The sequence below is a fragment of the Xenopus tropicalis genome, chromosome 3 (genome assembly GCF_000004195.4).
Source record: "Xenopus tropicalis strain Nigerian chromosome 3, UCB_Xtro_10.0, whole genome shotgun sequence".
Classification (NCBI taxonomy): domain Eukaryota; kingdom Metazoa; phylum Chordata; class Amphibia; order Anura; family Pipidae; genus Xenopus; species Xenopus tropicalis.
The window spans coordinates 148,212,414-148,235,876 of record NC_030679.2 but is presented as its reverse complement, the minus strand read 5'-3'; positions in this window follow the sequence as shown (position 1 = coordinate 148,235,876).

Genomic DNA, 23,463 nt, shown 5'->3' with positions numbered 1-23,463 from the left:
AAATGAAAAACAAAATGAATTTACCATAATATAAACACACATACAAGAAACAAAAATCATTTTATGCACGAATATACAACTGATTTGGAAAGTCCCATGTCTCCTGAATGTGCCAATACCAAATATATATAGTTTTATGGAGATTTCTCACTTGTATAGGTCAAAAACTCCCAGCAGGACACTACCAAATTCCCAAAGCACTGCTCCAAAAAAACTGCATACTTTAGATTTCAAGGCCAAAAATTCCACTAACAGAAGGTTTATCCCAGAAAATTACACATTTTTGGAAAGAACAGATTCTGGGGAATCCAGAATAGGCACAACTGTCTGTCTGCTCCAAACTATCAAGTCGCAATGCTTTCCTAAAGTTCTTGTTTTTGAAATTTTGAAATTTTTAAAAAATCGCTTCAAAGCTTCCAGTCTATAGTATCTTATCTCCTACAGGTCATAAAGTAACCAGATAAAACACCCTAAATATGAATGCCAGGGGTCCACTGAACAGTTTGATGCCCAATATGTATAGGTTTAGCTAAGTATGTGGCATGTAGGGGCCCCAATGGGAACATACCCTCATATGATCTATCATTTCTGTTATTTCAGCTCCTGCAAAATCAACACATTTACATCATTATATGTGGGATAAAGCTAGTAAAAAGTACGCTCACCCCAGAAAATCACATATTTTTGGAAAGTACACATTCCCCCGAATCTAAAATGGGTACCCATGTCTTACTACCCCAAAGTACCAAGCTGCAAAGCTTTTCTAAAGTTAGCAATTTTGATGACATTTCCAAAAATCCCCTCAAAGCTTCCACTTTGCTCCAACATAGCATTAGGTACCAAGAAAGAATCCTTCAAATGCCGACAACGTATGGGACACGTCGTTGGCAGTTAAGCCCTTTTTCTGCCACAGCGTATCCCATACGTCGTTGGCAGTAAAAAGGTTTAATAATTATATATTTATTTACAAAAGAAATAAAAAGTATAAAATGAAAGAGGAAACTAACTTCAATGGAGGGAGGAAGACAGGGAGAGGACAAGGTGCAATGGAGGGGAGATGACATGCCGAACTAACAAAGTATTTACAAATGCCCTTTATATACATGAAGACCATTTGACCCCGCATATCCCATACTATCCCTTACCCAGGACAGCCACAGGACAGTCCCAGCCAATCAGGTCAATGTTAGTTTTTTAGGATAATTCATCTCACTGTTGATCAAATCCCATTGAGCCCAATGCTGCAGGTATTCCTTTGTTGAATCAATAGGTTCTCCTTTCTGTGGAAACTCTGGCCCTGCTCTAACGATGAGCCAACTGACTTTCTATATAGGGACTTCATATCTATTGGTGATATAACGATACAATTCAAGTTTCTCCATCAGATGTATATCACTCCAGCATGGGTTGTTGACCAAAGGTTGATTGTCCCAGATGCCAGGGCCGAAACCTGTCTTCCCTCTACCCTCTTACCTCTGATCTCATGTTTGCCCTCATTCTCCTACAGAAACTCTTCTCTTCTCTAGTCTGAAAGAGTTTACTTTACTTAGAGCTTTCTGGATTTCCTGGTTCCTAAAACTGTATATAATAGGGTTGAATAATGGTGTAACCAAAGTGTATAGAAGTGAGATTATTTTATTCATTTTTAATGAAGGCCCCTTGGATGGAACTGTATAATTAGTAATTAGTATCCCATAAAACATGGAGACCACAGTGAGGTGGGAGCTACAGGTGGAGAAGGCTTTCTGCCTCCCAGTGTTGGAGGAGATCCTGAAGATGGAGAGTAAGATGGTCCAATATGTAGTAAAAATGAACAATAAAGGTATCACAGTCACTGGTATAGTCATCACTGTGATTGCTCTTTCCAGAACAAACACATCTGAACATGACATCTTAAGAAGAGGAGCAATATCACAATAAATGTAGTCCATGGTATTGCACCCACAGAACCCTGAGTGTGAGACTGTAATAGCGACAGGGAGCATAAACAATACAATTTCCAACCAAGACCAAATAACCAGATGAAGACAATGCTTATTGGTCATTATGGTGACATAGTGCAATGGTTTGCAGATGGCCAGGTATCGGTCATAAGCCATAACTGTGAGTAGGAAACACTCAACTCCAGTGAAGAAACCAGAAGCAAAGTACTGAGTAACACAAGCAGAGACAGACATGGGGTTCCCATCTTTTAGTAATGTACAAAGCAAATTAGGCCCAACACTTGTAGAGAGCAAGATATCAGTTGCAGAGAGATTACTCAGGAAGAAATACATGGGAGACCTAAGGTGGTGGCTTCCCAAATACAAAGCAATGATCATGAGGTTTGCACCCAGTGCCATAATGTATATCACAAGGCATATAGAGAAGAGCAGCTCCCTGAGGGGACAAGGAGCAGAAAATCCCACCAGAAGGAATTCTGTTATTTTGCTGTGATTGCAACTGCTCATGGTATTCATTGTGAAATGAAGGAAGGGATGTATACACTGAGCAGATTGGTGCCTCCTGAAGGACTGAAGAATTGGAGACAAAATAATTCAATCTTCCATAGATCAGTTTTGTCACTGTCACAAGGCACATCATGGAACCCCCAGCAGTTTGATATTAGCTCTGCAGCCCCATAACAACATGGAAGGAAGATATGAAAGGACTCACTGGTGACAAAGTAGCCGCCCTGCACAATGCAGCACATCTGATACTTTCTGCCTTTTATAAAGCTTTGAGATGGTTCCTTGTGGAGTTCCAGCAACCAGGAGAATCCCTTATGGGCCAATTAGATGTCACAAAACAAAATAGAAAGGTTCTATAAAATGAATCAGTTTTTGACAATAAGTGACAAAATGAACTTACAGAGGGGAGAATATTCCCTGGGTAACACTGTCTGAGCCTCATCATCTCTTACACTATTACTTCTCCCAATACTGAGTTATTATCTGGGCATCTTAGTGCAAAGTGTAGAGAAAATGACCAGGAAACATGAAATATCCAATTGTTGGATTCTTCACCAATTTATTTTATTTTCTCAACCCTAGTGAGACATTATTGCTTTTGTTTTTATCTTTCCATGATTTATATTCTTCAAGTTCAAGTTGTATACGATCATTTAATTCATTCAATATTAATACTTTTTCCTTCTGCCACAAGGTGGTGCACATAGTGAAAAGTACCAATACTCTCTGTAGTGCTACAGAGAGTGTTACCTCTAATCTAATGTTACCTCTAATCTTGCGGGAATCTACAATCTCCTGGACATCAAATTCTTGACGCCCATCAACCAAAACCGGAGTTGGGGAAGGAGAAGCAGAAGAAAAGGCATTACAAACCACAGGCTTGAGAAGGGAGACATGGAAGGAGTTCAAAATATTCATACTGGGAGGGAGCTCGAGCTTAACACAAACAGGATTGATGACCTCCTTGACTTTGAAAGGACCAATGTAACGAGGACCCAACTTAGGACAAGGGACACGAAGCTTGATATTCTTAGAAGACAGCCAGACGGAATCTCCAACTGCGAAACAAGGGGCAGGTCTACGACGTTTATCTGCTGCCTTCTTTTGACGGAGAGATGCTTTCACCAGAGCTTGATGAGCAGATGACCAAATGGACTTGAAGTCATGAACGGCAGCCTCAGCAGCGGGCACATCCACCTTGAGTACAGAAGGAGGTAGGGACAGAGGATTCCGTCCATAAACACAAGCAAACGGAGAGGAACCTAAGGCTTCATGCTGGAGATTATTGTGAGCGAATTCAGCCCAAGGGAGAAGTTCGGCCCAGTTGTCATGGTTTTGCGAAATATAACAACGAAGAAACTGCTCGAGGGATTGGTTGGTTCTTTCAGTTTGACCATTACTCTGAGGATGGTATGCAGAAGAAAAATTTAGCCCAATTCCTAACAATTTGCAAAAAAGCCAAAAGCGGGAGACAAATTGGACCCCACAATCAGATACAATAGATGACGGGAAACCATGGAGCCGGAAAACCTCCTTAATAAAGATGCTTGCCAGGAGAACTGCAGACGGGAGCTTCCTTAGAGGAATGAAGTGGGCCATTTTGGAAAATTGATCTACAACTACCAGTATAGTAGTAAACTCTGCCGATCTTGGTAAATCTACAATGAAGTCCATAGATATATCTGTCCAGGGTTGGCTTGGAACAGGCAGTGGATGAAGGAGGCCACAGGGGAGACACCGAGGAATCTTCTGCTGGGCACAGACAGAACATGCGGAAACATATTGGTAAATATCTTTAACAAGAGAAGGCCACCAGAAGTATCTGGAAATTAGATCAAGTGTCTTTTTTACCCCTGGGTGGCCTGCAATCTTAGAGGAATGACCCCACCAAAGAATTTGAGAAACCTTAGCCTGAGGGACGAAAGTCTTACCAGGTGGGCACACTGGTGTAGCTTCAGTAGCCGGCAGAGCTAAGGATACTGGGGCCAACACTCGTTCAGGGGGAATAATAGAACAAGGAGGAACTGAAAGAGCCTCTTCTGGAGACAGGGATCTGGATAGGGCATTAGCTTTGACATTCTTGGAGCCAGGTCTGTAAGAAATAAAGAAGTTGAACCTAGAGAAGAATAACGCCCATCTGGCTTGTCGTGGATTCAGTCTCTTAGCGGAGGAAATATATTCTAGGTTCTTATGGTCAGTAAGAATTGTGACTGGCTGAGAAGCACCTTCTAGGAGATGACGCCATTCCTCCAAGGCTAGCTTAATGGCAATAGTTCACGGTTGCCAATATCATAATTTCTTTTGGCGGATGATAACTTCCGGGAGAAAAAGGTACAGGGGTGAAGAGGGCCTTGGAAATCCACTTGCTGGGATAAAATAGCACCTACCCCAGTATCAGAGGCGTCAACCTCCAAGGTGAACGGACGAGAAGTATCCAGATGGATCAGGACTGGAGCAGAGACGAAAGCCGACTTTAGAGATGCAAAGGCCTTCTGGGCCACAGGAGACCAAAGTGACTTGGAGTCCTTACGAGTGAGGGTAGTGATGGGAGCAACGATCTGGGAAAAATTTCTAATAAACCATCTGTAGAAGTTGGCAAAGCCTAGAAAATGTTGAATGGCCTTTAGGCCTACAGGGGTAGGCCACTCAGTCACTGCAGAAACCTTGGCAGGATCCATCTCAAAACTGGAGGAAGAGACAATATACCCAAGGAAGGAAATCTTAGACTTATGGAATTCACACTTTTCCAGCTTAGCGTAGAGATTATTTTCTCTGAGACGTTGTAGCACAGATTTGACTTGAGGAATGTGTTCCGACAATGAAGAGGAGAACACCAGAATGTCATCGAGGTAAACCACGACACAGGATTGCAGCATATCACGAAAGATGTCGTTGATGAAGTCTTGGAAGACAGCAGGAGCGTTGCATAGGCCAAAGGCGGATGCGGATCAGGTTGTAAGCACCTCAAAGATCAAGTTTGGAGAAAACTTTTGCGTTTTTTAATCTGTCGAAGAGCTCAGGAATTAAGGGGAGTGGATAACTGTTTTTGACAGTGATTTTGTTAAGACCCCGGTAGTTGATGCATGGTCTGAGACTCCCATCCTTCTTTTGGACGAAGAAAAAGCCAGCGCCCGCAGGAGAACTGGATTTCCTGATGAATCCCATGGAGAGGTTCTCCTGGATATATTCCTTCATGGCCTGAGTTTCCGGGACAGATAATGGATACATTCTGCCCCTCGGAGGCATAGTGCCAGGGACCAGTTCAACGGGGCAATCATAAGGCCTATATGGAGGGAGAGTCTCAGCATTCTTTTTCTCAAAGACATCACGGAAGTTATCATAGCATTTAGGCAAAGGATAAGGGTCTGGCACGACAGATGAGACATGGAGTGGCACGACTGGAGCTGGCAAACACTTAGAACAGCAGGAGGAACCCCAAGCAGTGAGATCACCGGTGGCCCAATTGATAGTAAGATTGTGTAGTCTAAGCCATGGAAGACCAAGGATAAGTGGGGTATTAGGACACTCAATAATTAGGAAAGAAACTGTCTGGGACTGTCTCTCAATGCGGATGACGAGAGACACCAACTGCTCAAACTGGGTGGGCAAATCTCTAGCGGCCAATTCATCCTTGATGCCTTCATTCAGACCTTGCTAGAAGGCTGCGACCAGGGCATCATTGTTCCAAGAAACTTCGGCCGCCAAGGTACGGAGGTCAATGGCATATTCTGCAGCAGACAAAGTGCCCTGAGTTATCTTTAGAAGGCGGGTAGAGGCATTGATCCATCGGCCAGGGGCATCAAAGATCTTGCGAAGCGTAGCAATAAAAGCTGAAGAGTTGTGGACTAAAGGGTTGTCTCGTTCCCACAGAGGTGATGCCCAGGCCAGTGCTTTACCCTGGAGCAATGCAATGATGTATGCCACCTTGGATTTCTCAGAGGGGAACTTGAGGGGAGACAGTTCAAACTGAATGAGGCACTGGTTCAAGAAACCACGGCAAACCTCAGGATCCCCTGCGTAGCGCATAGGAGCAGGAATCTTAGGCTCAGAGTGCTGTACCACAGCCGAAGGAGCGACAGAGACAGGAACCTGTGGAGGCGAAGTAGAAGCACCTTGCGCCCCTTGGAGGGAATCCAGACGGGTGGCGAAGTGCTGGAGAGACTGGGAGAGATGAGCCTGTTGATTCTCTTGAAATTCCAAGCGCTTGAGAAGCGCTTCCAGGACATTCTCCAGGGAACCAGTAGTGGCAGCATGAGAGGGCTCCATGTTGGCCCAAGCTAACTATTACAGTCTGTATGCTTAGGAGCCTGGTAATTGCCTGGATCAACCCCTTAGGTAAGCAGGAGAGCCCTGCCGACCCTGGTGTTCACCGACGCCCTTTTGGGGCCCCAGACTTTCTGCGGCGGGAGAAGCAGGGATCCTACTTATGGCCAAGGTTATTCAAACGCGGTACAAAGGGATGAGACTAAATCGGAGTTGAGGTCAGAGGCAGGCGGCAAGGATCGTAGTTAAAGTCAGGCAAGAAGTCAAAAACCAGAGAATCAGATACAAAACAAGCTTAGCAAGGCACAAGGAAATCAGGACCAGCTTGGGCAAGGAAAACAAGCAAGGAAACGCTTTTAAAGTTTGAATTTGGTGCCAAAGTGACGCCAGCACCTCCGCTGACGTCATTGCGCAGCACCGGGAGAGCCCAATGCTATGCGCATGCGCGCGAGCGCCCCTTGCCATTGCACGTCAGAACGCGCCAAAGAGAGGTGTGCGCAGGAGCGCACTGTACAGAAGGAGACCGGGGACCAGCGCGCCGGTCTCCCGGTACTCCTTAAACCAGGCTAGTATAGGTGTTAGAGCATGGGGTACATACGACTCTCTTAGAATGGATGGACTTTCGCTATATGGAAGAGTGTAGTGTACTTCCAGCTACTTTCCTTGGTGGCGCCGAAAACTGCTCTTGCTTCCTACCCTCTCTATCTCACTCTCCTAGAGAGTGCTCTAACAAGAGTAACTATCTAACTGGTCCTCGTTCACGGGGTCCCTGTCCCCAACTTCACTAGAGTATAGGATGGGTACTCTAGGGTAATAATGCTTTACTGGGGCCTAGTTCTGCTCCCAGGCTCAGTGACCTGTTCCTGAGACACAGAGGCAGCCAAAGAGGAAGCCCCACCTCCTTGCTAAACACTATATTGGAGTGCAAGGGGTGTGGTCAACCAAAATAACCAATAAGGTATAGGTAAAGGGATGAACTAAATGCATGGGTCTTTGCCCAGTAACAGTGTAAATCAGGAAGTGGTAGGGTTTAAAGCCATGGGGCAGATTAACCCTATGGGTCCCTACAAAATAAACACACACACTATGGCTTATAACACAAGGACAACTTTACTAAACAAAATGGCTACTGACAAAAAATCCCAAACAATACATAATGTGAATAAAACAAATAAACTCAAAATACTTTGTTGAGGAGATGTAATTTAAAAGAGGTTCCAAAAATGTACCCAAAAATTTGGGTAACTATAGGATTTTTTTTTTACTCAACCGCTCCCATTTTGACATGACCACACCTATTTTGAAGCGAGCGCACCCATTTTGACTCAACCACAACTTTTTTGACACTCAAGATGAACAATTTCCTAACAGAGCCTATACTAATACTACCTATTTACTGCCTGAGTTAGTTTATCACATTCATTAAGATCATATTAAATTGAATGTATTCCCAAGGAAATGGAATACCAGATTTCTCATTAACAATCGGCTGTAGTTGGAATATGCCTTTCTTTCTCCAATAAGGGATTAGGGATTTTCTCTCCGATTCATTAAAAAAAAACAACTCAATTTAAACGAAGAAAGGAAGGATGAGATTGAGTAATTCTCTCCGTTAGATTTAAAAATAATTTTCCAAGTGGCAAAAGTGTCTCTATAGAGGATGTTTCTCTGAATGTCGGAATGGAGGTTACCGAATTTCTTATGTACATAAGTAGTCACGTGTTCTCCTGTATCTAAAAGGGGTTCTAATGTTGGATTGCTCGGATGAGCAGTGAAACATCTTCAATGATCGAGTCCAGTTGCTTTCGATTTACTTACACTTTATAATTCAATGTGGAGGGTGCATAAACTATAAAAAAAGACCAGATAACATTACAAAATAACATACAGGGTAGCAAACAATTACAAAATAAAAGGGATACAAATACAGAAACCTCTCCTGTGGGGACAGAAAAAATAAAGATATACACCTTCTAATGCATACCCCCCAACTGTCCCGCTTTCCACCCCCTATTGGGGGCACTTTCTATGGGGACATTGTGTATGGGGGCACTTTCTATGGGGATATTATGTATGGGGGCTACTGTCTATGGGGTCAATTGGGGGCACTGTCTATTGGGTAAATTGGGGGTGCTTTCTATGGGGGGTACTTTCTATGGGGGCACTGTGTATGGGGGCTTCTGTCTATGGGGTCAATTGGGGGCACTGTCTATTGGGTAAATTGGGGGTGCTTTCTATGGGGGCTACTTTCTATGGGGGCACTGTGTATGGGGGCTACTGTCTATGGGGTCAATTGGGGGCATTGTCTATTGGGTAAATTGGGGGTGCTTTCTATGGGGGTTACTGTCTATGGGGGGTACTGTCTTTGGGGGCACTGTGTATGGGGGGTACTGTCTATGGGGGCACTGTGTATGGGGGGTACTGTCTATTGGGCCATTGGGGGCACTGTGTATGGGGGGCAAAGCTGGTTCATAGTTATAACTCACTTATAACTGACTGCCTTCTCTCTATATTTGTATTTTATTTGTAGGAGTTGCTAGGTAGGTAGTACAGTATGAGGGTATAGCACATTTTGCGTCTGATCCCGCCATTTCAACTATATAAAAGGAGTATTTTTTTTTTTTTTAAAAGAGGGGGGTGGTAATTGGGGCGTGGCCACAAAAGTGGGCGTGGTCAAAAAATTGCTGAGCTGCGTGCAACAAATCTTTTTTGTCCCTCTTTTCATTTTTCAAATGTTGGGAGATATGCTAATTCAGCTCATTACCCAAAGGCATTTATCTTTCCAGTTGTCTGGATCATTGATATATCCAGGGTGGAGAGATATAGGTCACACCCCTATCCAATGAGAAAGTTGAATATGTCTCCCCCCGTCTGTGTAACTTGTCCTCTGAGACCCACTAACCAGTAAAATGAAATCACACCAAATGTTGGATCTGCTCTATTTTGAGGTGTTTAACTATTGAACTGGGACAGCCCGATTTATTAAATAATTATATATTTATTTACAAAAGAAATAAAAAGTATAAAATGAAAGAGGAAACTTACTAAAATGGAGGGAGGAAGACAGGGAGAGGACAAGGTGCAATGGAGGGGAGAGGAAGTGCCTAACTAACAAAGTATTTACAAATGCTCTTTATATACATGAAGAAGACCATTTGACCAAGCATATCCCATACTATCCCTTTCCCAGGACAGCTTTATGTGTTTTCCTATGGTCTTAGACAACCCCTGTGAAAGGGCTGTTCGACCCCCAAAGGGGGTTGAGATTCGCTGCTGTAGAATATCCAAAATTAAGTACTAAACCTATATAAGTTCTTGATTGGTACAATTGCTTTCAACCTTTGACGATGAGCAATGTGAGGAGCCAACTGACTTTCTATATAGGGACTTCATATCTATTGGTGATATAATGATACAACTCAAGTTTCTCGAACAGATGTATATAACTCCAGCATGGGTTGTTGACCAAAGGTTGATTGTCCCAGATGCCTGGGCCTAAACCAATCTTCCCTCTACCCGCTTATCTCTGATCTCATCTTTGTCCACATTCTCCTGCAGAAACTCTTCTCTAGTATGAAAGAGTTTACTTTACTTAGAGCTTTCTGGATTTCCTGGTTCCTAAAACTGTATATGATGGGGTTGAATAATGGTGTAACTAAAGTGTACAGAAGTGAGATTATTTTATTCATATTTAATGAAGGCCCCTTGGATGGAACTGTATATTTAGCAATTAGTATCCCATAAAACATGGAGACCACAGTGAGGTGGGAGCTACAGGTGGAGAAGGCTTTCTGCCTCCCAGTGTTGGCGGAGATCCTGAAGATGGAAAGGGAGATGGTGCCATATGTAGTAAAAATGAACAATACAGGTATCAAAGTCACTGGTATAGTCATCACTGTGATTGCTCTTTCCAGAACAAACACATCTGAGCATGACATCTTAAGAAGAGGAGCCATATCACAATAAATGTAGTCCAGGGTATTGCACCCACAGAACCCTGGGTGTGAGACTGTAATAGTGACAGGGAGCATAAATAATACAATTTCCAACCAAGACCAAATAACCAGATGGAGACAATGCTTATTGGTCATTATGGTGACATAGTGCAATGGTTTGCAGATGGCCAGGTGTCGGTCATAAGCCATAACTGTGAGTAGGAAACACTCAACTCCAGTGAAGACACCAGAAGCAAAAAACTGAGTAACACAAGCAGAAACAGACATGGGATTCCCATCTTTTAGTAACGTACAAAGCAAATTAGGCCCAACACTTGTAGAGAGCAAGATATCAGTCGCAGAGAGATTACCCAGGAAGAAATACATGGGAGACCTAAGGTGGTGGCTTCCCAAATACAAAGCAATGATCATGAGGTTTGCACCCAGTGCCATAATGTATATCACAAGGCATATAGAGAAGAGCAGCTCCCTGAGGGGACGAGGAGCAGAAAATCCCACCAGAAGGAATTCTGTTATTTTGCTTCGATTGCAACTGCTCGTGGTATTCATTATGAAATGAAGGAAGGGAAGTATACACTGAGCAGATTGGTGCCTCCTGAAGGACTGAAGAATTGGAGACCAAATAATTCACAGACTTCCATAGATCTCTTTTGCCACAATCACAAGGCACATCATGGAATCCCCAGCAGTTTGATATTAACTCTGCAGCCCATAAACATCATGGAAGGATGATACGAAAGGACTCACTGGTGACAAAGTAGCCGCCCTGCACAATGCAGCACATCTGATATTTTCAGCCTTTTATGAAGCTTTGAGATGGTTCCTTGTGGAGTTTCAGCAACCAGGAGAATCCCTTATGGGCCAATTACATTTCACAAAACAAAATACTGTAGAAAGGTTCCATAAAATGCATTAGTTTTTGAAAATAAGTTAAAAAAATGCAGCTCTGCCTATAAGGTTGGGTGGACAATTTAACCACTTGTTGCAAAGAGATTCCGTAAGTTTGATAAGGTGAGAGAAGATTAATGAATGAGGATCTTAAACTATCAAAAGGAGATCTTCTGCAAGAGCTAATGTCTTTAAACCTTTACCATTAATCTGGATACCATGAAATAAGTCTGAATTATTTAGATGGCTAATCAGGGAATCAATCAAGTAAAAACGGCATTATCTTGGACTTCGGAAATAGTCTCTTGAAGATCTTTAATTTGGGAGTCATGAGAAGTCAGTGTTTCCCTAAAAACTGTTTATTTTGACAGCGTGACTATTGGATCAGTTATTCTGACCACTAATTACACTGTCATGTGACTTATTTTGTTGTTTCACTAATTTGCACAATTTTTGTGGTTTTATTGCAGTATTCTGGATCTGTTTTTAGCATAGATTTGCCAGGTTTAACTTTGGTGTAGAAAAATAACTTTACCTATTTTGAATTCATCAGAATGTGTACTTTCCAAAACTACATGTTTTTTGGGGGTCTCTGTATAGTTAGGGGGGGTTATGGCACATAATACGCTGACAGGGGGCTCTGTATGCAAAAGCTGAGTTGGCAGGCGAGAAATCCATATGCGCTATTTTCATTTTGGGGTCAGTACATACCACAGACTTTGGTATATCTATGGATATTGGGCATCAAACTGTTCAGTAGGCCTCTGGTGTTCCTATTTGGGGTGACTTGCCTTTGTACGCAATAAATTGTGAGAGATAAATGCGGCAAATTGCAACATTTTTATGCGATTTTCTGAAATGTCTAACTTTAGGAAAGCTTTGCAGATTGGTTCTTTGGTGTAGAAAGGACTCTTTACCCATGTTGGATTTGCCAGAATGTGTACTTTCCAAAAATATATGGTTTTCTGGGCTTTTCTGTATAGTTAGGGGGTCTTATGACACATAATATGCTGACAGGGGGATCTGTATGCAAAAGCTGAGTTGGCAGGTGAGAAATCCATATACGCTATTTTCATTTTGGGGTCAGTACATACCTCAGACTTTGGTATATCTATGCATATTGGGCATCAAACTGTTCAGTAGCCCTTAGGTGTTCCTATTTGGGGTGATTTGCAACAACTAAACTGGTTAAGGGGATGGAAGATTTAAACTATGAGGTGAGACTGTCGAGGTTGGGGTTGTTTTCTCTGGAAAAGAGGCGCTTGCGAGGGGACATGATTACTCTGTACAAGTACATTAGGGGGGATTATAGGCAGTTGGGGGATGTTCTTTTTTCCTATAAAAACAATCAGCGCACCAGAGGTCACCCCTACAGATTAGAGGAACAGAGCTTCCATTTGAAGCAGCGTAGGTGGTTTTTCACGGTGAGGGCAGTGAGGTTATGGAATGCCCTTCCTAGTGATGTGGTAATGGCAGATTCTGTTAATGCCTATAAGAGGGGCCTGGATGAGTTCTTGATCAATCAGAATATCCAAGGCTATTGTGATACTAATATCTACAGTTAGTACTAGTGGGTGTATATATAGTTTATGTATGTGAGTGTATAGATTGGTTAGTATAGGTTGTGTGCTGGGTTTACTCGGATGGGTTGAACTTGATGGACAATGGTCTTTTTTCAACCCTATGTAACTATGTAACTATGTAAATGTGTTGATTTTGCTGGAGCTGAAATGACAGAAATTACAGTACATATGGGGGTATGTTAACATTGGGGCCCCTACATGCCACATACTTAGGTAAACCTATACTTATTAGGCATCAAACTGTTCAGTGGACCCCTGGCGTTTATATTCAGGGTGTTTTATCTTGGTACCTAATGCTATGTGGGAGATAAGATGTTGCAAATTGGAAGCTTTGAGGGGATTTTTGGAAATGTTATCAAAAGATAATGTTATCAAATGTTATCAAAATTGCCAACTTTAGGAAAGCTTTACAGCTTGGTACTTTGGAGTAGAAAGACATGGATACCCAGTTTAGATTTGGGGGAATGTGTACTTTCCAAAAAAATATGACTTTCTGGGGTGAGGGTACTTTCTACTAGCTTTATGATGTAAATGTGTTGATTTTGCTGGAGCTGAAATTACAGAAATGATAGATTATATGGGGGTATGTTTACATTGGGGCCCCTACATGCCACATACTTAGGTAAACCTATGCCTAAACAGGGGACCCCTGGCGTTCATATTTAGGGTGTTTTATTTGGTTACTTTATGACCTGTATGAGATAAGATACTATAGACTGGAAGCTTTGAAGCAATTTCACAAATTTTGATAAAAACCAATAACTTTAGAAAAGCATTGCAACTTGGTAGTTTGGAGTAGACAGACAGTTGTGCCTATTCTGGATTCCCCAGAATCTGTTCTTTCATAAAATGTACAATTTTCTGGGATAAACCTTCTATTAGTGGAATTTTTGGCCTTGAAATCTAAAGTATGCAGCTTTTTGAAGAAGTGCTTTGGAAATTTGGTAGTGTACTGCTGGGAGTTTTTGACCTATACACGTGAAAAATCTCCATAAAACTATATATATTTGGTATTGGCACATTCAGGAGACATGGGACTTTCTTAACCGGTTGTATTTTTGTGCATAAAATAATTTTTGTTTCTGGTATATGTGTTTATATTGGAAAATTTGTTTTTTTTTTAATTTTTAGACATTTAGAAGCCTATATCTTGTTACAGAATTGGAATTACACAAAAATTCTACCATATTTTGAAAGCTTTGGTTGTCCTGAAAAAAATGATATAATGTTTTCCTGGGTAAACTAAAAGTCCCCCCGAGGAAAGGTCCCTAAAGTGAAACAGTGCAAAACGTCTGGCAGTAAAAAGTTTAAATGCCTACAGGATTTTCCTTAATATAATTTCTGCTGCTTTTAACCATTCTCTGTAATTCCAATTACCCTCTGACGGAAGGGGGGGGAGGAAAGATTCTTGCCAAAGTTATCTGTCAGTCATTCTCAAAGTTCTTTTAGCTCTGATCTCATGCTTGTCCACATACTCCTTCAGAAATTCTTATTTAGTGTAACCTTAGGGTCTGAAAGAGTTCACTTTACTTAGAGCTTTCTTGATTTCTTGGTTTCTAAAACTGTATATGATGGGATTGAGTAATGGTGTAACTAAAGTGTATAGAAGTGAGATTATTTTGTTCATATTTAATGAAAGCCCTTTGGATGGGACTGTATATTTAGCAATTAGTATCCCATAAAACATGGAGACCACAGTGAGGTGGGAGCTACAGGTGGAGAAGGCTTTTTGCCTCTCAGTGTTGGAGGAGATCCTGAGGATGGAGAGCAAAATGATAACATATGTTATAATGATAAACAATAAAGGTATCACAGCCACAGGTATAATTACCACTCTAATTGCCTTTTCCACAACAAACACATCTGAACATGTCATCTTAAGAAGAGGAGCAATATCACAATAAATGTAGTCCAGGGTATTGCACCCACAGAAGCCTGAGTGTGAGACTGTAATAGTGACAGGAAGCATAAATAATACAATTTGCAATGAAGACCAAATAACCAGATGGAGACAATGCTTATTGGTCATTATGGTGACATAGTGCAATGGTTTGCAGATGGCCAGGTATCGGTCATAAGCCATAACTGTGAGTAGGAAACATTCACCTCCAGTAAAGAAACCAGAAGCAAAGTACTGAGTAAGACAAGCAGAGACAGACATGGGGTTCCCATCTCTTAAGAAAGTACAAAGCAAATTAGGCCCAACAGTTGTAGAGAGCGAGATATCAGTTGCAGAGAGATTACTCAGGAAGAAATACATGGGAGACCTAAGGTGGTGGCTTCCCAAATACAAAGCAATGATCATAAGGTTTGCACCCAGTGCCATAATGTATATCACAAGGCATATAGAGAAGAGCAGCACCCTGAGGGGACGAGGAGCAGAAAATCCCACCAGAAGGAATTCTGTTATTTTGCTTTGATTGCAACTGCTCATGGTATTCATTGGCAAGTACAATATTTAAACATCCAGCAGACTACTTGATAGGTCACCTGTTTAAAAGCAAAAATCTTATTGGTTGTTACTTGTAGAGGGCAAACGTAGTGCCTCTCATTACATATGTGGGTAAAAGTTCTTCCATTCCCCCTGTCAACTCTGTGCTAAATTACGATGACAGCCATAAATGGTCCACTATTATCGGTAATAATCGGACCATGGAGAGCATTGTATTTTACTACAGCCTATATTAATATTAAAAAGTATGAAGATGCAAATGAATCATTGTTCTGATCAGAATGACTTTCAGGCACGGGCACATGTATGTGAATGGTCTGAGGGTCTCTATACTGGCCGGCACGAGAGGGAGTATCCAGGGAGAAGTGCAGAGTTATATTTTACTGGAGAGATGGAGGCAAAACCACCGTCTTGCATTAAGGTCCTCCACAATTTGTTTCACCACTGTCAGTGGCCACAAGGTCAGTTCCTACAGTAAGGCACATCATGGAACCTCCGGCAGGTCGGTGTCAGTTCTGCAGCCCATAAACAACATGGAAGGAAGATATGAAAGGACTCACTGGTGACAAAGTAGCCGCCCTGCACAATGCAGCACATCTGATATTTTCAGCCTTTTATGAAGCTTTGAGATGGTTCCTTGTGGAGTTCCAGCAACCAGGAGAATCCCTTATGGGCCAATTAGATGTCACAAACCAAAATATTCAATTACAGAGGGTATTTTTATTAAATACTGGCTAGTGTCTACTAACAGAGCCAATATGCCTGGGTGCAGTATAACAATATCAAACAGTTCATAGAAGAAAATTCCGCACTCGCACAGCCTTTGTCAAAGTTTTAGTGAAGGAAACAGATCCCCCCAATATACCCAGTGGCGCAAAGACAAGAGTGATATCATCCATATATATTTATGTATAGAATGTCATATAAAGCAGGGCACACACAGGACTTAAAAGTTTGGCGGAAAAAAATAAAGTTTATTTGTTAGTCTAACATTTAGGTCTTCCTTGAGACCTTTGTCAAGGTAACAACAGAGTAAAAACCTGCAAACCTTATACCCCTCCCCCAGAAAATGGCGCCAAAAAGTGTGTAATTAGTTGCTAAGAAGCCGTATTTGAACAAGTAATCAATTTGCTGTTGTTAGAATATCTGAAAACTGTACTTGCCAACTGAGCAACTGGAGGCTCTTAGGGCTGGTCCTGATCAGATCCACTATGTACCTCTTGTATTGCTACCGTCTGCTCCCTTTCCTCCATCCGCTTTATTAACCCCAATATGCCACTAATTATTCTATTAAATCCCTTTATAAGCCTGCCCATGGCCATTGCTCTTGGCTTGGTCAATAAGCTTAATTGCTGAGATCTTGCCATCATGTCCTGTGATTCCATGTTGAGAACCCCATCTGGTTCCTTGTTCCTGAGTCCTTGCTTGATTCCTTGTTCCTGAGTCCTTGCTTGATTCCTTGTTCCTGAGTCCTTGCTTGATTCCTTGTTCCTGAGTCCTTGCCTGATTCCTTGTTCCTGAGTCCTTGCCTAATTCCTTGTTCCTGAGTCCTTGCTTGATTCCTTGTTCCTGAGTCCTTGCCTGATTCCTTGTTCCTGAGTCCTTGCCTGATTCCTTGTTCCTGAGTCCTTGCTTGATTCCTTGTTCCTGAGTCCTTGCCTGATTCCTTGTTCCTGAGTCCTTGCCTGATTCCTTGTTCCTGAGTCCTTGCCTGATTCCTTGTTCCTGAGTCCTTGCCTGATTCCTTGTTCCTGAGTCCTTGCCTGATTCCTTGTTCCTGAGTCCTTGCCTGATTCCTTGTTCCTGAGTCCTTGCTTGATTCCTTGTTCCTGAGTCCTTGCCTGATTCCTTGTTCCTGAGTCCTTGCTTGATTCCTTGTTCCTGAGTCCTTGCTTGATTCCTTGTTCCTGAGTCCTTGCTTGATTCCTTGTTCCTGAGTCCTTGCTTGATTCCTTGTTCCTGAGTCCTTGCTTGATTCCTTGTTCCTGAGTCCTTGCCTGATTCCTTGTTCCTGAGTCCTTGCCTAATTCCTTGTTCCTGAGTCCTTGCTTGATTCCTTGTTCCTGAGTCCTTGCTTGATTCCTTGTTCCTGAGTCCTTGCCTGATTCCTTGTTCCTGAGTCCTTGCTTGATTCCTTGTTCCTGAGTCCTTGCTTGATTCCTTGTTCCTGAGTCCTTGCCTGATTCCTTGTTCCTGAGTCCTTGCTTGATTCCTTGTTCCTGAGTCCTTGCTTGATTCCTTGTTCCTGAGTCCTTGCTTGATTCCTTGTTCCTGAGTCCTTGCTTGATTCCTTGTTCCTGAGTCATTGCCTGATTCCTTGTTCCTGAGTCCTTGCTTGATTCCTTGTTCCTGAGTCCTTGCTTGATTCCTTGTTCCTGAGTCCTTGCTTGATTCCTTGTTCCTGAGTCCTTGCCTGATTCCTTGTTCCTGAGTCCTTGCCTGATTCCTTGTTCCTGAGTCCTTGCCTGATTCCTTGTTCCTGAGTCCTTGCTTGATTCCTTGTTCCTGAGTCCTTGCCTGATTCCTTGTTCCTGAGTCCTTGCTTGGTTCCTTGTTCCTGAGTCCTTGCTTGATTCCTTGTTCCTGAGTCCTTGCTTGATTCCTTGTTCCTGAGTCCTTGCCTGATTCCTTGTTCCTGAGTCCTTGCTTGATTCCTTGTTCCTGAGTCCTTGCTTGATTCCTTGTTCCTGAGTCCTTGCTTGATTCCTTGTTCCTGAGTCCTTGCTTGATTCCTTGTTCCTGAGTCCTTGCCTGATTCCTTGTTCCTGAGTCCTTGCCTGATTCCTTGTTCCTGAGTCCTTGCTTGATTCCTTGTTCCTGAGTCCTTGCTTGATTCCTTGTTCCTGAGTCCTTGCTTGATTCCTTGTTCCTGAGTCCTTGCCTGATTCCTTGTTCCTTAGTCCTTGCTTGATTCCTTGTTCCTGAGTCCTTGCTTGATTCCTTGTTCCTGAGTCCTTGCTTGATTCCTTGTTCCTGAGTCCTTGCTTGATTCCTTGTTCCTGAGTCCTTGCCTGATTCCTTGTTCCTGAGTCCTTGCTTGATTCCTTGTTCCTGTGTCCCTCCTAGCTCTATTCTTGCGGATCTGCTGGTTTTGACCTTGGCCTGATCTTTGACTCCACTTGCCAGCTGCCTGTCCCGGCTACCAGCCCAAGTACTAGACTGTTTCCACCTACCAATTCTCCTGTCAATGGCCTAAATATTTGTTTATATTTTCACCTTGCACCTGTTGATGTTCAGTTATTTTGTCTCTATTAAAACCTTGCATTTACGTAATCATGGCTTCACGGCTCGGTTCTGCCATTTACAGGTATACCCTGAGTTACCCAGTATACAGACTCTCATCTAATTGCCTCTCCTCAGTGTCTAACCCAAACAGGATGGAAGGTAATGATTTGTACAAGGTGCACAAGAATAAAGTATAGGTATGGGATCTGTTATCCAGAATTATTGGGACGTGTTGTTTTCCGGATAAGGGATCTTTCTGTAATTTGGATCTCCACAATTTAGGTCTGCTAAAAATCATTTAAATATTAAATAAACCCAATAGGGCTGTTCTGCCTCCAATAAGGAGCAATTATATCTTAGTTGGGATCAAGTACAGGTACTGTTTTATTATTACAGAGAAAAGGGAATCATTTAACCATTAAATAAACCCAATAGGGCTGTTCTGCCCCAATAAGGGGTAATTATATCTTAGTTGGGATCAAGTACAGGTACTGTTTTATTATTACAGAGAAAAGGGAATCATTTAACCATGAAATAAACCCAATAGGGCTGTTCTGCCCCCAATAAGGGGTAATTATATCTTAGTTGGGATCAAGTACAGGTACTGTTTTATTATTACAGAGAAAAGGGAATCATTTAACCATTAAATAAACCCAATAGGGCTGTTCTGCCCCCAATAAGGGGTAATTATATCTTAGTTGGGATCAAGTACAGGTACTGTTTTATTATTACAGAGAAAAGGGAATCATTTAACCATTAAATAAACCCAATAGGGCTGTTCTGCCCCAATAAGGGGTAATTATATCTTAGTTGGGATCAAGTACAGGTACTGTTTTATTATTACAGAGAAAAGGGAATCATTTAACCATTAAATATCCCATACCTGTATTTATTTATTTTATGCTCAATCAGATGTATGTAGAAGCTGGAATAGATGTAGGACATTTGTTAATACATTACCTGAATGGTTTGATGTGTAAAGGGGGCCATACACTCACTGATTTTAGCTGCCAATTTGGGTCTTTTAGACCAATTCTAACCCCTGATAGGCCTACCGACCAATATCTGGTCTAAAATTGGCTAGATCTCAACCGGCCAGGTTTGATTTTCCAGCAGATCAGGGACGGCATTGTCTTGTTGATGTGGTCCCTGATCCGATGGTGCCTATGCCACCTTTGTAATTCGATCGTTTAGCCCTAGCCTGATATCCCCCACCTTTTGGTGAGCATATTGGGAGAAGATCTGCTTGCTTGGTGACCTCGCAATCAAGTGAATCTTCCAGTTTATGGCCACGTTTGGAACATATTCATCAAAGCCCCCACAAAGTACTGTAGTTCTTTTAAAAGTACACTTTCTAATCAGTAAATAGGATGTGTCAGAGGATGGTCAATAAATCTAATGGGGTAGATCAACTGAAAGTTTTGGACATTTGGATAAAAATGAAACACATGCTACCAAATATTTCCTTAGCTGTTCCCATAGCAATCTACAGGAACGTTTCTCTTTTGGTATTAAAAAGGTGCATTGCAGAGGGGGGGGGGGGGTAACTGTTCAAATTTACTTTCTAGAAAAGGAGTATGGCACCGGTTTTTTAAACGTGGTGCTTGGACCAAACCACAGGGAGGAGGTGCTGATAGGTGAGGTCAATCCACTTCACATCAATCAAAAAGTAGTAGAAAAGGCTCAGAGCCAACATTTCCCCTTGTGGTGCCTGCTTGCAACTCCGGCTTTTTATTCTTTACCCCTCAACCCATGTTCTACCCAAGAACAATACCTTTCCCTGGTCAAGTGCCCTCATCTTGATATGAAACAGGGTCAAAAGCAGACTCTTATGAAGCCCCATCAACATCCTTGCTTTCGCTCGAGTTAAGGCCTTCACAATTATATAGGAAACCAATACACTGCAGAGCTCTCCTGATCTACCCATAGTTGAATACAGCAGCACAGCTCTCAGATCATAGTTAGGTAGAAATTACTTTTTAATATCATTTGTGTATAGATAAAAATGATTCCCTTTCCTGATGCCCTGTAGCCTCTGGCATGGATTCAGCAGAAACCAAGTGTGATTGGAACCAAATGTGATTGGAACCAAGTGTGATTGGAACCAAATGTGATTGGAACCAAGTGTGATTGGAACCAAGTGTGATTGGAACCAAGTGTGATTGGAACCAAGTGTGATTGGAGATGCAAAAAAAAAAAAGGAACACTTGAGTATTAAATTTACATCAGACCCAACCAAATCAGACCCAACATAACTTAAGATTAACTTTATTCAGTGCATTGTCTTGTTATATTGTGTTGTGCAGTCAGAAATCATTTTATCCTTATATGTTCTCTTTTCTGTCGTAACCTTACAGAGATGAGTGTGCTCAAAGTCTTCTGGATTTCCTTGTTCCTAAAACAGTATACGATGGGGTTGAATAATGGTGTAACCAAAGTGTACAGAAGGGAGGTGAATTTATTTACATTTAGTGACTGCCCTTTGGATGGAACTGAATATTTTGAAAATAGTATCCCATAATATGTGCAGACAACAGTGAGGTGGGAGCCACAGGTGGAGAAGGCTTTCTGCCTCCCAGTCTTGGAGGAGATCTTGAAGATGGAGAGGGAGATGCTCACATATGATGTAATGATAAAAAATAAGGGTGAAAGTAACACAAGTATCGTTCCAGTTGGGATAAGTATGGTTGTCATTGAGTCCATGACAAAGGCATCTGAACATGAAGCTTTAAGAAGAGGAGCAAAGTCACAATAAACATGGTCAAGGGTATTGCACCCACAGAACCCTAGGATTGAGGTAAAAATTGTGCTAGACAAAGAAAGTATTAAAATTTCAAACCAAGACCAAATAACCAGATGAAGACAATGCTTATTGGTCATTATGGTGACATAGTGCAGTGGTTTGCAGATGGCCAGGTATCGGTCATAAGCCATAACTGTGAGTAGGAGGCACTCAACTCCAGTAAACAAACCATAAGCAAAGAACTGAGTAACACAAGCAGGGACAGACATGGGGTTCCCATTGTTTAAAAAGGTACAAAGCAAATTAGGCCCAACAGTTGTAGAGAGCAAGATATCAGTTGCAGAGAGATTACTCAGGAAGAAATACATGGGAGACCTAAGGTGGTGGCTTCCCAAATACAAAGCAATGATCATGAGGTTTGCACCCAGTGCCATAATGTATATCACAAGGCATATAGAGAAGAGCAGCACCCTGAGGGGACGAGGAGCAGAAAATCCCACCAGAAGGAATTCTGTTATTTTGCTTTGATTGCAACTGCTCGTGGTATTCATTGTGAAACAAAGGAAATGCTGAGAATTTGGAGATAATGGCAAGTAGAATATTGAAAGAGAGGAGGCTATAATACAGATATTTCAATTATTCCCTCCCTTCTCTTTTTAGAAGATGTAGTTCTCCAAATCCCCCGTCAGTCAAGACTGGGCTGAAGTACGATGGCAGCCATACATGCATTGTATTTTATGACAAAGGAAGAAGCGAGGCAGCCAATACGAATATCAAAAAATATGAAGATACAAATAAATCATTGTTCTGATCAGAATGACTTTCAGGCACGGGCACATGTATGTGAATGGTCTGAGGGTCTCTATACTGGCCGGCAGGGGAGGGAGTATCCAGGGAGAAGTGCAGAGTTATATTTTACTGGAGAAGCTATTTTGCCTCCTGAAGGACTGGAAAGGTGGAGCCAAAACCACTGTCTTGCATTAAGGTCCTCCATAATTTGTTCCACCACTGTCAGTGGCCACAAGGTCAGTTCCTACAGTAAGGCACATCATGGAACCTCCGGCAGGTCCGTATCAGTTCTGCAGCCCATAAACAACATGGAAGGAAGATATGAAAGGACTCACTGGTGACAAAGTAGCCGCCCTGCACAATGCAGCACATCTGATATTTTCAGCCTTTTTTATAAAGCTTTGAGATGGTTCCTTGTGGAGTTCCATCAACCAGGAGAATCCCTTATGGGCCAATTAGACATCATCAACCAAAATAAAAAATTAAATAGAATGTGCAATTACGGAGGGTATTTTTATTATCGCAATCCTCAAGGGGATATTATAGCTTTTGTATTTTAATTAATGACTAGCAAAGTGTTTTCAAGAAAGACTAAAAAAACTACAGATATACCATGACCTGGATGAACGAGAACCTTCACAGGCATATTGAATAGTGTGTTCTTTATATAGGCACAGTATGCCAGATCAATGGCACAGGAAGCCTGCCATCAATACTGATTGAACTTTTTAGCATTCCAAATTAACTTTATAAAATCTAGGTGGTTTGAGAGGTGGGGCCTGATAACAAACCTGTATGTTCTTTGCTTGGCGGGGAGGTGGGAGGAGCTTGCCTAGCAGGGAGGTCTCTTTTTGTCTGCACTCTCCTTCAATAGTCTCCTTGAGCTTATATCTAATAATTAAGAATTCCATACAGACAACTTGCCAAGATTTTATAGTTCTGTCGTTCAAGGTTCTATATAAGACTATTAATATTTCCATGTCACGTTAGGGTACAAATATGGGCAGGTTTGACTTTCATCTGATCAGGGACCACATCTAGTGATGAGCGAATCTGTCCCTTTTCGCTTCACCATAAAATTTGCAAAACGGCGAAAAATTTGCGAAACGCCCAT